General features: G+C 48.2%; 1 long non-coding RNA gene across 1 annotated transcript; it reads right to left on the bottom strand.

The window, feature by feature from the left end:
- Positions 1 to 4,819: 4,819 nt before the first annotated feature.
- LOC120906577 lies at positions 4,820 to 5,221 on the bottom strand. The gene is made up of 2 exons (XR_005740124.1): positions 5,179 to 5,221; positions 4,820 to 5,084 (listed from the first exon to the last, which is right to left on the bottom strand). It is a non-coding gene; the product is annotated as an uncharacterized LOC120906577 (long non-coding RNA).
- Between the last annotated feature and the right edge of the window lie 419 nt (positions 5,222 to 5,640).

The raw sequence follows: 5,640 nt of genomic DNA, 5'->3' as shown, positions 1-5,640 counted from the left end.
TTACCCAACGTGTTTCAACAAATTTTACGAACTTTTTTGGTTTTTCCTTGCAACTTTTTTCGAATTGTTCTTACTTGGATGGTACATCAAAATAGTATTAAACTACCTTCGCCAACTCAGACACTTCAATCCCAAACTCTTTCAAGGCATACTTAACAGCATTGCGTATGATATGGGCTGGGCATGATCCTGTGTCAACTAGCTGGAATCCTCTTTTTCGAACCAGCTTGCTGTTCATTTTGCGCTCAAGGCTTTGGTTGACTTTTGGGCCATCCCTGCTTATCATGACAAGGTGGTCTAAAGGGAGTTTAGCAGCTTTTAGTCCTTCGAGAATTTTGCTTAGAAGAATATCAGCTGTTGCTTTACCGAGAAAAGCGGAATTCAGATGGAAGAACATCAGTTTTGTCAGGTGGCTCGAAAAATATTTCACCGTCACTTCCATTTCCTTGAGTCTGTTGTTTCCTTCGGTCTCATCGAACAACAGCGAATAATACTCTCCCCATACATCCTTCAAGAAAAGGTCCCTGAAGAATGGTCCGATAGCTTAATTGATCATTTCGGTCATTTTCTGCCGATATAAACTGAAACCCTTCAAATCATTTGGCGCTATCGCGCGTAACACCTTGGTGTCTTTTTCAGCGATGTTAAACGATTCATTCTTTATTACTGCGTGTATGGTCCAAATAACCTCTTTTTCGAGAATACCTCCGTCACGGAAACCTTCTCGAGTTTTTTAACAAACAATGACGATTTTGAATATAATTTTTATTATTTCCGCAAAATCCGCGCCGATGAAGAGTAAAAACGCGCGAAATCCGCGCGAAACGCAAAATCCGCGCTAGCTGTAACAGCCCTGCTGCTGGCGTTGCTGCTGCTGCTGCTGCTGCTGGCGTTGCTGCTGCTGCTGCTGCTGTTGCTGCTGCTGCTGACGCTGCTGCTGCTGCTACTGCTGCTGCTGCTGCTGCTGTTGCTGCTGCTGCTGCTGTTGCTGCTGCGGCTGCTGTTGCTGCTGCGGCTGCTGCTGCTGCCGTTCTCGTTCTCGCCTTCTCGCTGGCGCTTCCGGGCCGTCTCCCGGTTACCGCCTTGCCCCGACGACTGCTGGAGGGTTGCGTTCGCTGCAGTCTGCAGCTCAAGCACCGAACGAGTGCCCGTGAGCAGCAACACGTTCTCGCGACGAAGTGCCGCGTTTTCCTCGCGGCAAAGTCGCAGCTCCTCCAACGTCGTCGTTAGCTGGGCGCCGATGCTTTGGAGCTGTGCCATCAGCAGGGCACAACTTCCCGCGTCGATGGGCCGAGCAAATGCCACGTTGCCCGGAACAGGGGATGCCGTTGGTGTTGGCTGTGCTGCTGCTGGTGGCTCCAAATCCATGGCCGCCTCCGCTGCCTCACTCTCCGACGTAGGTTCCGGCATCGCGATGATGGTGCTGTTCAGCTCGTCGTCGTCACTTGAGTAGCACAGCTCCATCATCGGTGTGGCCGGGCGCTCGATGGGTTGTGACAACCACCGACCCTCTTCTGGACCGCAACTGGTACGGCACACTCACTTGAGGGGGTTAGGCCTCGTCACCCATCCCCTGCGTTGTTGTTTATCACTCCTATCACCAGTTGAAAGTTGGGCCAATGCACATTTCGACGAGCATTTCCGTCCGAATTTTCTACACACTTTCCCAAAATTCGAGCTCTTTTCGAGCTTCTCAAAACTCGTCGAGTCTAGCAGATTCGAGCTGCCGATATCACCACAAAGCTTCCCCGAATTTTACACACTTTTCCAAAAGTTTTCGAGCTGCTCAAACTCATCGAATCGAGCAGATTCGAGCTGCCGATAATACCAAACAGCTTCACAGAATTTTCTGCACACTTTTCCTAAATTCGAGCAGTTTTCGAGTAAAAACCGTCAATTCAAGTTTTTGTCCCTTGGGAACTCCTCCCCGAACAAAATTTGTCAGCTGGGTCGTATGTGTCACTCCCCGCTGCGCAAAATCGAGCAGTTTTCTGCGTAGTTTTTTGCGTAGTTTTGCGTCAAAAAATACGCAAAAAAATACGCTAGACTTCAGCCAAAACTACGATAGTCGGCGTATTTCTTGCAGTTTTTAGGTGCGGAACGAGCGCCATCTGCTGAAGGAATGGATGAACTATTTCAGACGGCGGAGCAAAAAAACGGCCGAAAAATTCAAAAAATATTGGCGCCCATTCCTTCCTCCTCTTCCTCTCACTCCCTTTTTCCCCTCCCTGCCTTGCCTTACTTGCGCTTCAGCCCGTGCCTTTCGCCGTCAGCTGATTGTGTGTATGCGTTGGTGTATATGTACATTGCGGTTGTGTATTGTAATTGGTGGGTGTTAGCATTTATTTATTCGTGTGTGACCTTGAAGATGCGGGAAAAGCTGGTTCATTTTGGGATTTAAAGTGTTATCGGCGTATTGATGGTTTATTTTATTTCGTGCCGCTGCCGATGAGACCATTTAATGCCCGTGCCAATCGAGGGTGAAGAAGCCTATTTCAAACAAGCGTAGGAGAACGACTAACACTAATCTAATATTTTTTTAATTTGAACATGTTTCATGCTTCAACGATCTTCTAAGCATCATGTAGCACGATCTATAGTAGCAATAAAATATTTTTTTAAGTGCCAAAATCTGTCTCGAGTTTTCGGGTCACGACACACACACACAGCGCGGGGAAAGTGACCGTCCACTCTATCATGCCGCGATCCCCCTCCCCTCACGGTGCTTTGGATGAGGATGCGCTACAAGTTAAGCCAGCAATTCTACCGATAAGGTCGCGGAAATCGATCGTGCGTGTACGCGCGTTCGGGGGTGCGTTCTCGCGTACGCGCGTGCATGCGTGCGTGCGCGTGTGTGTGTGTGCGTGCGGGAACCCCAAAACTGTTTGATTCTGATGCGTGCATTGTCACCGGCTGCGTCTACACACTCCATGCATTCTCAGAAAACGCACTGTACGCCGCCCGGTCGATTACCGCTACCTAGGAGACAATACAACCATTTAATTGGCACCACCATCTTTGCGACCGGTTCTGCTGTTGGGGGTATTAAAAAGACAAACGAACGAGGCAAACGTGCATGTGATATGTTGCACATTTCTTTCCAATTCCGCTAGCGAACGCAAGTGGAAACAAAACTTGAATTGAATTCATACAAAAGAGAATTCTGGTTTGGTTTATTACGGTGCGCGTATGATACTGCACCTGTCCGTCCAGAATCTGGTGGCTTGTTGGTTTTGAGTCGGTATCATGACGCCGTGCGACCGGCACTGCCTTGGAATGGGTTCGGATCGGTAGGTTCATGTTTTGGTCGAGTGCATTCCGTGCATTTGTCGCGTCACAGCGATAGCCCGGCAGCAACAAAGTCAAGACAAACTCTTACCCGGGTGTGGACTGCTATGCTAAGTTCTTCCTCTTATTATTATTATTATTATTATTATTGGCATAATGGTCTACGCGATCATGCCGGCCTTTTCACGACTTGAGTACCACGTAGCCGGATAGTCACCCCTTGCTACGGCGGACGGTTCATACGCGGTTAGAACCCACGACAGGCATGCTTTTAAGATGTGCGGAATGATGGCGGTGCCGCGGGCCCGCTCCTATTCAGCGGGCAACTTGCATACTGCCACACTGTATCCTGCCCGATGCATACGCTGCAGGCAGGGGGAAGGATGCAGCTCCACAATAAAAAAAACACCGTCATGAACACCTTCCTTTCTTTGACCGATGGATCATTACATTCCGAAAGAATACACATTTGGCGTCAGTGTTGCACACATACGCACCCTCACACCCTTGCGCAGACGGCTCAGCCTATCTATGTAATCTACGACATACGAAAGGAAAAGCATAGTGTCACATAAAGTTATGCTTTATACAATTAGGTTTAAGCTTTCCTATGCACGGCCATGGCCACCTGTGTTGCGTGCGCTACTTCGAAATAGGGTTCTGCGCGTTGCACAGCCAACCCTCCAGCGTGAGCTAGCGATTCGTTAGTTATTTTTACATTGCAGCGATTGAACTCATTGCGCTTCTTTGGTTTGATTTGTGAAAAATCAAATGCAGCGCCACAACAGCTCGCGACCATTGACCACACGCGTGAAAGAGATAGCGCTATGGAGGGAAAAAGCACGGACGACGGCTGACAGCGATTGGCCGTCTGACGCACCAACACATCCAAACCTGTGACAGCGCGCTCAGGCGAGGGGTAGGAAGCGGAGCCAGGGACGGGTAGCTCGAAACGCTGCTCGACAAATTTGCCGTAGGAGGGAAAAAGAATGCCTGAGAAAATGCGCGAAAGGGAATGATTTCTTCCGTCGCTTTGCACAGGGGTTCGGATGTCATCAAAAATGTCAAAAAAAATTTCGTGTTCGATTTTTCGAAACGGTTTTCACTATTTTTTCAATTTTATCTTATTGTTCGCATCAAAACTAACACAACGGTGAAAACCGCACACCAATTCGAACACAACTCACAAAGTTATTGGCGATTTACTAACTAACTCCGTTTCCCGAAGGCACGTGCCCCGGCGGTAGCACCCCCTACACTTTTTTGCCTCGCTGTTTTTCGGCAGTTTTCGTCCGTTTTTCGTCCGGTTTTTTCCCACCGGTCACCAGCACTCAGAGATCCGCTGAGATTGAAGCTGGCTTTGAAGCTGAGTTGGCGAAATTATTCAACCGATCCGTCGGGTCCCGAAGCCGAAGCAAACCCGAAGTCGAAGCAAAACCCGAACGGGGTTCGGCACGCCCCTTCGTTAAAATAGCCCCCTCCCCCTTTTTGCCAGATTTTCTTTCCAAAATGAAACAGTGTCACACACATGTAGTAGAACAATTTGATTTATTTAAGCAAATAAATCGGTTTAATGAGACGCACTAACAACTAATTCACACACGGTCAACACTTCGCAAATTACACAAATTATGGCACATTATATTAAAAACACTTTTATCAACTGTTCCGTAAATAAAACGCAACATTTTCACCGTACTTTCTGCACTCCACCGCTGTTGATCATGGTTGTCATCTTTCCACTGTACCCGTCATTTGCACCAACATTTGCACATCACAAACACAGGTTTTGTTGTCTCCGTTCGCCGTGAAACACACATGAAATGGAAGAAAAATTATATTAATTAGAAGGGGGGATGTTGGTTGATAATTTTAATCTCTTTTACTTACCTCAAATTAAACAAAACTCCATTTTTACGGGGTTTATCCGCTGACCACCAAGAGCTGAAACACCACACAAGCACCAACCTCACTGGACTGAAAGTAAAGCCTACTGCGTGAATGCGCTTATGCCAAGCCAACCGCGCCGTACTGCGTGTGTAGCCAAGTGCGTGTGTGTGTATATTTGCACCACTGGACACAGAACACAAATCTCACCGCACAGCAGAGCGTGTGTCGCCAAGTGTATGCATGTGTGTATTTGCACCACTGAATTCTGAACGTCCACCACACAGCGTGTATCTCCAAGTGCGTGGCTGTGTGTAGTATCACCGTGGACTGCAGAAAACTACATGCACTAGAACAGAGCGCTGGTGTGGCCAAATGTGTGCATGTGTGTACTTGCTCCACTGAAAGCCGGTATCGCACCAGATTTCGGGTGTCGCCTTGTGCGTGCGTGTGTGTTATTGTCAC

The sequence above is a fragment of the Anopheles arabiensis genome, chromosome X (genome assembly GCF_016920715.1).
Source record: "Anopheles arabiensis isolate DONGOLA chromosome X, AaraD3, whole genome shotgun sequence".
Taxonomy (NCBI): domain Eukaryota; kingdom Metazoa; phylum Arthropoda; class Insecta; order Diptera; family Culicidae; genus Anopheles; species Anopheles arabiensis.
Note: the sequence above shows the minus strand (reverse complement) of the source record. Positions and strands in the feature narration are given on the sequence as shown.